The 10,099-nt window shown below is 35.2% G+C and overlaps 2 long non-coding RNA genes and 1 other non-coding gene across 4 annotated transcripts; all 3 read right to left on the bottom strand.

Annotated features, from left to right (window-relative positions):
* Nucleotides 1-4,691: 4,691 nt before the first annotated feature.
* On the bottom strand, nt 4,692-7,121 carry LOC113327975. Of its 2 annotated transcripts, none has more exons than XR_003349256.1 (5): nt 6,960-7,121; nt 6,768-6,863; nt 5,940-6,076; nt 5,650-5,737; nt 4,692-5,013 (listed from the first exon to the last, which is right to left on the bottom strand). It is a non-coding gene; the product is annotated as an uncharacterized LOC113327975 (long non-coding RNA). The 2 variants fall into 2 exon arrangements; XR_003349257.1 differs by having other exon boundaries at nt 5,976-6,076.
* Nucleotides 4,801-4,873, bottom strand: TRNAK-UUU. Its single transcript has one exon. It is a non-coding gene; the product is annotated as a tRNA-Lys (tRNA).
* Nucleotides 7,122-7,583: 462 nt separating the features above from the next.
* Nucleotides 7,584-8,343, bottom strand: LOC113327984. The gene is made up of 3 exons (XR_003349258.1): nt 8,288-8,343; nt 7,989-8,078; nt 7,584-7,783 (listed from the first exon to the last, which is right to left on the bottom strand). It is a non-coding gene; the product is annotated as an uncharacterized LOC113327984 (long non-coding RNA).
* Between the last annotated feature and the right edge of the window lie 1,756 nt (nt 8,344-10,099).

Genomic DNA, 10,099 nt, shown 5'->3' with positions numbered 1-10,099 from the left:
TAATGACTGTTGAATGAGATGGAAAAAGGAGTTGTGAAGCTGCTGAGAAGTGGTTGAAGCTATTGAAGTGAAATGACTTGTAAGAAAATTAGCTAATTCCTTTCTTTTATGGTACCATTTACCTGTTAAATCTCTAAGATCGCAGTGATATTGTTTCTAGCTATTTTCCTATTAGCCATGGAGTGAAAATAAGATGTATTGTTATCTGCATCTCTAATCTAATTATCTCCTGATTTTTGTTGCTAGAATTCAACTTTTATTTTCTCCCAATGACTTAGATTATCAACAGTAAGTTGGATTGATTGCTAGTATCATCACTATAAGGAAGAGATTGAAGATATGATAACTTTTTTTTAAAATATTTTATGTGACTACCAATGTGACCAAGCTCTTCCCTGTTCTATCTAGCTAATTCTTTCATGGTGATAATCAGTTTCTCAGCTGAATTTTGGGAAATTGTTGAAGAATTCCATGATTGGTTAATAAGCAAAGTACATGAAGAATCTCTAAGCCAGCATCTATAAAATTTCCAAGAATTGCTAGGTTTGTAGCACTCAGCTTCAGTAATTAAGAGAACTGGGCAATGATCCAAGGCCATGAATGGAAGATGACATAATTTAGAATCTGGATCTTCTATTTTCCAGGACAAACCAATGGTTATATCGTCTCAATTAAGCGCTTAGCCCAAATAGACAATTTCTCGGTATCTGGAAACTGACAGATGAAGAAATCTCAATTGAGTCACTGGACAAGCCACATGATTTTTACATTACTGCATCTTAAACCCATGTAAATTCTACTTGCACGAGTTTTCGGTTTCCATTGTTCCGTTTGCTAAACAAGTCTTAGGATTAGTCCTATGGGCTTGATATCTAGCTGCTAGATTAGCCATCCACTTCAGCATGGGCAACCTCCTAAGTCCTATGGGATGGCTAATCTAGCAGCTAGATTAGCAGCGGGACCACCATATAACGCCGAACGGTTCGGCGCTTTAAACCTCAGTCGTTAGATCAGAAAATTTTCTCCCAGCGCTGAACGGTTCAGCGTTTAGACCACTTTTTGAGCGTCGAACGGTTCAGCGTTTCAATCTCGCTGATAGTTTGACTGCGAGCACCTGGTAGGAGAGAGAACTATCAACTATCACTGTTAACTTTTTTCCAACACTTATTTTTTAATTTGCAACACTTTTTGGCCAATCTAGCACTTTAATCTAGCTCATAGGACTTAGTCTTAGTGCTAGATGATTTCCATATCCTTTCCTAGTTCTGCCTTGGTTTCCTAGTAACTAGATGATTTTCTTTTCTTAGTCTTAGTACTTCGATAAGAGTATATGTATAATTGGGTGATTCTTGGTGAACCGCCAAAAAAAATGCACACTCTCAATTTCTTTGTTTGGTCCTGGTGGACCCCTCGAAGGATAGCAGGGGGTCCGACTTTTGTGAAAATTTTTGGATCGGTTTTTTCTCTGACGGTCCGTGAATCATTTTTATGTATACATATAATAAAATCTGAATTAATAAAGTTTAAAAGTAATTAAAATTCAGAAATTATGCATTTACCGCGCTTGAATCTGGCAATGTGTCCCGATTGAAAATCCTACGGCTTTTTAGTAGGGCTCTAAACATTGGGATAGGGGCCATGTAATAGGGTCCCTAACTTCCCTCTTACGGGATTAACCATTGGGAGAGATTGTCGGTTAATGACCGGTTAAAATTTTCCTTCTTCTTAAAAACTAGTTTCTTTTTTGGAGTTGGAATGCTCCCAGAGTGCTCATAACAGAAAGAGAGAAAAAGAAAAAAAATCGCAGCCGTTATCTTTTTAAGATGGGACCCAAACTAAACCAAAATGGTGAACTGGTGTTGAATGCCACACGAATTTGCAATCATTTGACATTTGTCAAGCCTTTTCATTCTAGTTCCGCCACTAGATCGATGGCCCCCATGAACCACAAGCTTCAGCACCACTTACACAACATACCCTCGGTCACGCATAGTCGGACATCGCAGCAAACGCCTCATAAGATTTAGATATAGATGCAAAACAAAGTACACTGAAAAAGAAAAAAAAAACTTTTTGGTTACATAAGAAAAAATGCAAAAGAAAATGAATCGATTCTGATGCAAGTTTGATCACATTGTAATCTAGTCTTTCCACTCTTCAATCTCATTAAATAAAAGCCGATCGAAACAATTAAACCACGAAGGAAAAATCATTTCAAAATCACTAAAGGAAGCACACAAAAAGTATTTCGTTAGTATTATGTTTAGTCCCACATAGCGTAGGGTACCATTTTCCTTCTCCCTAACCTGCTTTATATACTACAACTTCATTTTGGACTAAATACATTTGAAAATCTCAAGTTTCAGCCAAATGAAATTTCATCTCTCTTTAGTCTTTAAATAGTAAATACTAAGTAGGCAAAGTAACTTTTTTTTAACTTCTTCCTCTTGAAGCTGAAGAATGAAGATGAAGAGAGAGGAAATTGACAATAAAGTCCCTAAACTCCTCTATCCATATCGCAAACCGCCTAAGAAGTCCATACGGGTTTATCCGGTCAAAAAGCTGGATGGGCCTCAGTACTGTCGGATCTGCGGATATCCGAACAAAGACTGCAACGGTTAGCTCTCAAAACAGGACAGTTGTATGTATGTCTCTTCCTAAAACCCCCTCCCTCCCTCCCTCCCTCCCTCCCTCTTTATAAATTGAAATTCATACAGCTTCTTCATTCTATGATCCTGCTTTCTTTGGTTATTCATCTTCGCTACTTCTCAAGAAATCAAACGTCTAAAGTAAACCCCTCTTTACTTCAATCCTCTTTTTGAAGTTTCATCATAGTAGTAATTCGAGCATTGTTTTTTCAAGAAATCAAAAGTTTCATATTCTGCGCATTCCCTGTTCAAAAACAATGGTGAAGACGATATGTGATTTGGATTGGGATCCATCTGAAGATAAGGTGGTAAAGCCTCTTACAAGTAGAGAATGTACAAGCTTCATAGGACGACCTCAAAGGTACTTAAAATTTTAGTAATTTCGTTGTGTATTTCCTACTCTGGTCTTATGGTACATTCTAGGGTAACGTTTTTCTTTCTTTATGTGCTTAAAGATTTGATCTTTGTGTTGAAATTAGTGTGCATAATTCTCATATGTACTACTTTCCTGATTCTTGTTATTAGCCCTTTGCTGTTCTCTCTCAAACTTTTTTTTTTTTTGTGAATTTCTTAGCTATGAATTAGTAGAGTTCCTTTGATCATAATTATGATTCTAGCCTAGGGTTGTTTGTTGTTTCCTCAAAAGATTTGATCTTTGTGTTGAAATTACTAGTCTACATAATTCTCATATATGCTACTTTCTTGCTTCTTGTTAGCAGAGTGCCCTATGCTTTAGCTGTTCTCTCTGTCTTATTATTACCCTGAAAAGACACTGAGTATAACATCCGTTGAAGAGGGGTGGAATTCCAAAGATCTTAGAGGATGGAAAACTGATTTAAGAGTATCAACACCCTTAGAAGGTACTGCAGAAGAGTTTAAAATGTTGTCATGCAAATCTTTGATCTACCTATATGGAGATAAATCCAGCTATATATGCAACCCAACAACAGGTGAGTTCAGAACTCTTGCAATGCTTAATCAGAGGAACGATGGAATTGGGTTTGGATTCGATGCAACAGAAAACCACTTCAAGCTAGTTTTATTGCATTTAACTGAGAACTTAACCTGGTGCAATATATTTACTCTTGGCACCAATTCATGGAGCAGCGCTAAAAATGATGACCCAACTGTGCCTAGATTCAATGGGAAAGCCTACTCTCCTACAACAATAGGAGAATCAATTTATTGGATCACCACCCCTGTAATGAATGTTCTATGTTTCATTGTCGAAAGAAGGAGATTCGAAGTGATCCGTTATCACTCGACTGTTAGTAAAGAGAGACTACGGGAGAAAAATATGCACTTCAGTCTGGGTGAGATATGAGGAAAATTGTGCATGGTGTGTCACAACGGAGTGGATAAGCAGCTTTGTATATCAAAACTGGATGAGGATGAATTCCCCAGCGATGAGGAACCTCGATTTTGGGTTGAATATAAGGTTGATCTTAAAGATCTTCCAGCTCATACTTTACCTGGGTATCATGTTACATTGGTGAGCGTAAGAGGTGGGAGGATTATATTGTGGTCAGCTTGGATGGGACTGGTTTCCTATTTTGAAGAGACAACGGTGTTTGAAATAGAAGATGGTGATGACGTTCATGAACAACACATCCATAAGTTTGATGGAGTAGTGTATACACCTTCGGGTTGTTGGAATCAAACGGTTGTTTATGAGAAAAGCTCAGCTCCTATAAATGATATATTACTATTGCAGGAGAATTAGCTAGTTAGTTTCCTTGATTCTCTTTTCTGACAATCAAAACAACATTGTTTTCCAGTTTATTTTTCTGACGATGAACTAGCTAGGCTTCGATTTTTATTGGCATAGATGTACTAGTTACTCTATTGTTTGCAGTGTTTGAATCAAATAATGTCAATTCGTTATCAGTCGAAAAGAAGACCTTGAATGTAAACAATTATTGAATATATTCTGCAGTTGCTTCTATTGCAGATTTTCTTTGTTTTTGTTTTATTTCGGGCTTTGTGTTTGCCCTCTATAATGGGTTTTAGACAACCTGCAATTATGATCTTAAAATTCTGCGTATATTAATGGTTCTGTTTCAGAAGTTTTAATGGAGAATCACCTACCTTACATGAACCTAGCAGCCTGAGCACGTTCTCAGAAATACCAACATTGTAGCATTTATTCAGTCACTGTCTGTGGGAGTTGAACCCACAACCTCATGACTAAAAGCCATGCGCTCTACCTGTTGAGCTAAGACAGCCAAAGGGATGCTATAGGAGTACAACACATATCTTCACTTTGCTGATTTGCGCTACTACTTTAATCAGTTTTAAACTAAAGAGCATGACTTGGTTCATCATCTTCATCTTACCAAGGACGGATCTTCATATGCCTCGAGTCCTGATAAATATATGCATGATGATTAATTAATCAGATAATTATTGAGAGGTATAACAACCTTCTAATTTTACAACAAACCTGTGCTAAATAAAGTAACAATTGAACGTCAACCCACCCTGAAGGGAAACGCTTCATCATAGTACAGAGAAAACAATACAAATGGGATTAAAGCAATACTTTTAACAATTTTAATTTTTATTTGCCAGTTCAAAGTATACCCGACAGATGTGATTGTGAAGTCAGGAAGATTTTGTAGTTAAAGAGGGAACCTATCAGTTTCAGCAAAAGCAAAACGACTGTTTAGTACACCAATATTAGCATACCCGTTCTAAACAGCTAAATTTATTTGTTCTAATTTCTTAACAGGAAGTCCACTGAACTGCTATAGTTCTTCGCTCACATTTTTTAACTGAATTTTGGTGCTCGCAACCATGTAGGAAAGATCTATTCAAAATTCATACGAATAACAAACTTTGAATAAGCTAATATGGCCCATGGTGTACAAATGTGTCCGCTACCACCACATTAAGTGATTCGATATAAAGTAAATCGTTATAATGCATTCATGTCAATGTCTCATACAGTTCCATTGCAGTTTTGAAGTACCAAGAAAGAAGAAACAGAAGCATGACTTACCAAATTTCCTGCTGTGGGAAGGGTTCTTTTTTGCAAGATTAAGCTCCAGACAGTTTAACTGTTATACTCTAATTCCTCCTGCTTCATCCTAAAACACCAATCAAACCAATTTCTATGAAGATTAAGGATAACGAAAGATTGATATCCCTGCATGCTAGTATCCTGAAATTTGAAGCTGATGGTAATGCAACACTTAACACAATTCATTCAGAAGTCTCCCCATTAATACCATGTCAGAAAATCAAATTGCAGTTTAATCCTATTATTCAGTTACTTTCTCAATAGATTACCAGGATAGACACAGCTGATAACACCATGAGCTTCACCTTTTTTTACAAATCCCAGTCCCCTGATATGATTCCATAGCCTTTAGTTCCATAGAAAACATTAAGACCATCACGATAACACCCAGCATGAGCATACTTCCCTGAAATCCAGTTTTAAGGCAATAAATTAATGAGGAAAGGGTATGTTCATTGATGGTCTGAGATACAATTAGAAAAATATTCAACAAAATTAAACTACAGTTTAGCAAAATCAAATCAATGCACACGATTTAATTCAAGTTCGGCTCACAATTAGTTCAATATCTGAGCCAGTGCTCATTTGTCATAACTTATAACCAAAATAATTTATTTTCTGGTCACAATAAGATCCAAAAGCTAAAGCCTAAAACCTCGTACATTGTCCAATTTTTACAAAATTTTGATTCCTAAATAATTGACATCATTTTCAAAGATTTATCAGCCATTTATTTGTACTAGCAACATCTAGCTAACATTTTCAATTATTAATTTTTATTGTTCCCTTGGCACGAAATAAAAGATACGGGCAAATGTAAACAACCAAGATTGGTCAACAACAACGAAAGCGATTGTATCACTTTATTGTATCAATGCACATCTTCGGCATAAAGTGTATAAACAGTGGGATGAAGATTGCATACTTAAACCTCTTTGACATTCATAGTTCATAGAGACAGTTAAATATAGTGGTCTAAACAGGAAAGCATAATGCACAAATACAAAAGTAACCCCAGGCTATACAGTTGCCAGGAGTTGCACATACTTTACAAATATGAAAATTATGGATAATCAGATTAGACAATAAACTTTTACCCCAGTAACCGCAGGACATAAATATTGGTAGAATGACCTGGAAACAAACCCTCTTCAAAATGTAGACTGTAATATTGGTGAAAGTTGAATTCCTACCTGAAAAATGTAGACTGTAATAGCAATAAGCGAGGAGCCAAAACATACTTCCACATTTATAGCGCCTAGGTAATACTCGAAGCCAAAAAAACCTACAGATCTCATTGCCAGTATAGAGATTAAGAGCTTTTTTGTCCTCAAAGTATAATGCTGGCCGCATTTCTCCTGTACATATTATCTCCCCTTTCAAGAGACCCAAAGTGAAGAATTTTCCAAAGCACCAACAGGGCAGTTTGATTCCACCAAAATGCATGTCATACAAAGCCTGAAAAGGGGAGAGGCGAGATGCAATGTAGGCCTCAAAAATGGCGGACTCAAAGGAACGAAGTAATAGTAATACTACCATGCTCGCATTAATCATCAGTGCGTACAAATAATTAACTGTGCTTAGCATAAATCACCGCAGAAAGACAAGATATTTATTTGCGAGAAAGAGCAGAGCAAATTTAGCAAATCCTGGCACATGTGATAGATAAAAACTGGGTATCTTGATTCTTGTATGAACTTTCAAGTGATGTCTCTAGCATTTTGTAATAATCTGCAGAATGATGCAAAGATCATGTTTGCAACAAAGAACTCGAAAGCACGGGAGCCTTCAGGTTTGCAACAAAGCAAATTGGAAATAAAGGGAAAAAATAATTAACATTAACTGATAAATGCGGATGCCTTATAATAAGCTAGACTCAAGGAAGCATTTTAAGAGCATTACTAACCTTCTTGGGTCATGGAATGTTCTTTCCCTTTCACTTTCTGGAGTTTGTTCGTCTGCACTTCTTTAACCGATTATTGGAGGACACGGTTACTTATACTTATGCTTGTTTGCGATTGTAATGAGTTCATTATGTGGCTGGTAGGATTCACAATCTTACTGGTCTGGACCGTCTGGTAAATCACATTTTGAAGTGGGGTGTTCTCATTTCCTGTAAAGATTTAATTTTAGATGCAATACAAAAGTAACATGAAGAATATCTTTAAAATTTTCAATGACAGGAGAGAAACTTAGATAAATAATCCATATAATCTGAAATGATGCAAAGATAGACAAAAAAAAAAAGCAAAAAACAAGTCGCAGTACAAATCTACCAACCCATCTTAAAGATAAATCTGGAGTTGTTGTTTGCTTACCTGATGCAATAGTAGTTCAATTGAGTTTTGCTATTTATTTTTAAATGGATCCCAGAAGAAATCTCTAGTAAGTAGTGAAACATGTTTAACCTGGACAAAGTCAGAAAAACAAAAAGGGTCAGAATCACTCTAGATTAGTTTAATCCATAAGGAATTCTTCTCAAGATTTTCTTTCATAATAACTCATACATAATTTCTATCAATCTAGGGTTAATTAAGAAATTTGATTTTTCTGCAGTAACCAAACCAAATTCAATATTCAAAGTTGATGCTAATCAAAATGGAGGAGGATGATATACCATTATTAGAGTTGTTGAGGTTGGAGGAGAAATAAGTTGGGAGGCGGAGAAAACAGTGCCCTTAAATTTTAGCTTTTAGGTGGGGGACTGCTCCGGTTCCAGCATTTTGGAGGGTGAGCGTGGGCACGGGCATTGTAAACTGTAAATATGGGGTTTTGGTCACCGTTCAAAATTTCAACGGTTCCACATTAGGGTTAGCCTTTTAAAGTACTGAATTTTTTTTTTTTTTTTTTTTTGTAGGAATTACCTATAGGTACTATTATGGTGTTCTTAGTTAGTGGCAGGTCCACCCACTAAAGCCCAGTAACTAGAGGTCCATAATAAAAAGAAAACAATAAAATTGGACCCAAATTTTTAGTCCCTGGTCCATACACGTGCGGGACCTTTTCTGTGCATTTTTAAAATCACCGAGATACCTCTTCTCTATGAGGTTTGTAATCAGTTTCATATTTCTACTCGAGCTCATTTTTTCAGATCCATTTTTTTCTCTCTTTCCTCTCGATGCAGCTTCGAAATCTCGAGATGGTTTTTGAAGATTGTTTGTTCCAGGTATGTTTTCTAATCATCTTATTTGATTCTTTTTAGTTTTTTTTTTATTTGTTTTTTCGACCGAATCATGAGGATCAAATCGATTTTCATGATGTTTTATATTTTTTTTCCTTTTTGGTAATCGTTATAGATGTATTCCCAACTGATTTTGATGATTTACAATTTTTTATTAATTTATTAGTGTTTTAGATCGGCTTTGGTTTTGTTTTACTCATGGATTCATCACTTAATTTGTATGATTCAACAGTACATATATGTCGTACTGAAAACTGCTGAATCAATTTTGTTATTTAGTTATATTTTCATCACTTTTTGGTAATCGTTATAGATGTATTACCAACTGATTTTGATGATTTACAGTTTTTTATTAATTTATTAGTGTTTTAGATCGGCTTTGATTTTGTTTTACTCATGGATTCATCACTTAATTTGTATGATTCAGCAGTACATATATCTCTTGATTCCTTGGAGAGAAATTAAGACTTAAGATTTTTGGGTTACGGAAATAGGAATTGAACTCGTTTTTTTGTGTGTTTACGATCTTTATTCTTGATTCGTTAATTTTTTTACTTCAATTTTTATAAAAATACTTCAGATCTAGATACATAATCATGTTTTAGGTTCATTTCATTAGTAGATCTGATTTTTTAGTTTCATTTTGTTGGTCTTTGGTTTGTTTTTAGTTTGCTTTTGTGTATTAATCATCAGTACGTATATGATGTACTGGTGGTTTTTGATGAAAATAGTCCAGATCTAGTTATAAAATCATGTTTTACGTTCGTTTCATTTGGAGATCTGATATTTTAGTTTCATTTTGTTGGCTTTTGGTTTTGTTTCTGTTTGGTTTTGTGTATTAACCATCAGTACGTATATGACGTACTGATTTTCTGTGTTTACTATGCATCTTTATGTTTTGCTTGTGTATTAACCATCAATACGTATATGAGGTACTGTTTGTATGAATCTTAATCGTAATTATTCGATTTTTTGATTAGATTATGATGTTTTTAGCTTATTTGAACTCTCAATTTGATTTTCTTGTTATTTTCGTTCTTTATTTTCTAAGAAAATCATGCTTGTTTACTGTTTCAGGGGTATTATTTAGCAGTACATATGTCGCATACTAATACAAACTACTTTTGATTATGTTTTATTCTTAGTTTTATCACTTGTTGTTGTTTGATCCATAAGTACATATCTTCCATACTGAAATAATACTCTTTCGATTTTGTTTTTTTATATATTCATTCCATGCAGTTGTTT

Source organism: Papaver somniferum, chromosome 1 (assembly GCF_003573695.1).
Source record: "Papaver somniferum cultivar HN1 chromosome 1, ASM357369v1, whole genome shotgun sequence".
Classification (NCBI taxonomy): Eukaryota; Viridiplantae; Streptophyta; class Magnoliopsida; order Ranunculales; family Papaveraceae; genus Papaver; species Papaver somniferum.
This window is presented reverse-complemented; position numbering and strand designations above follow the sequence as displayed.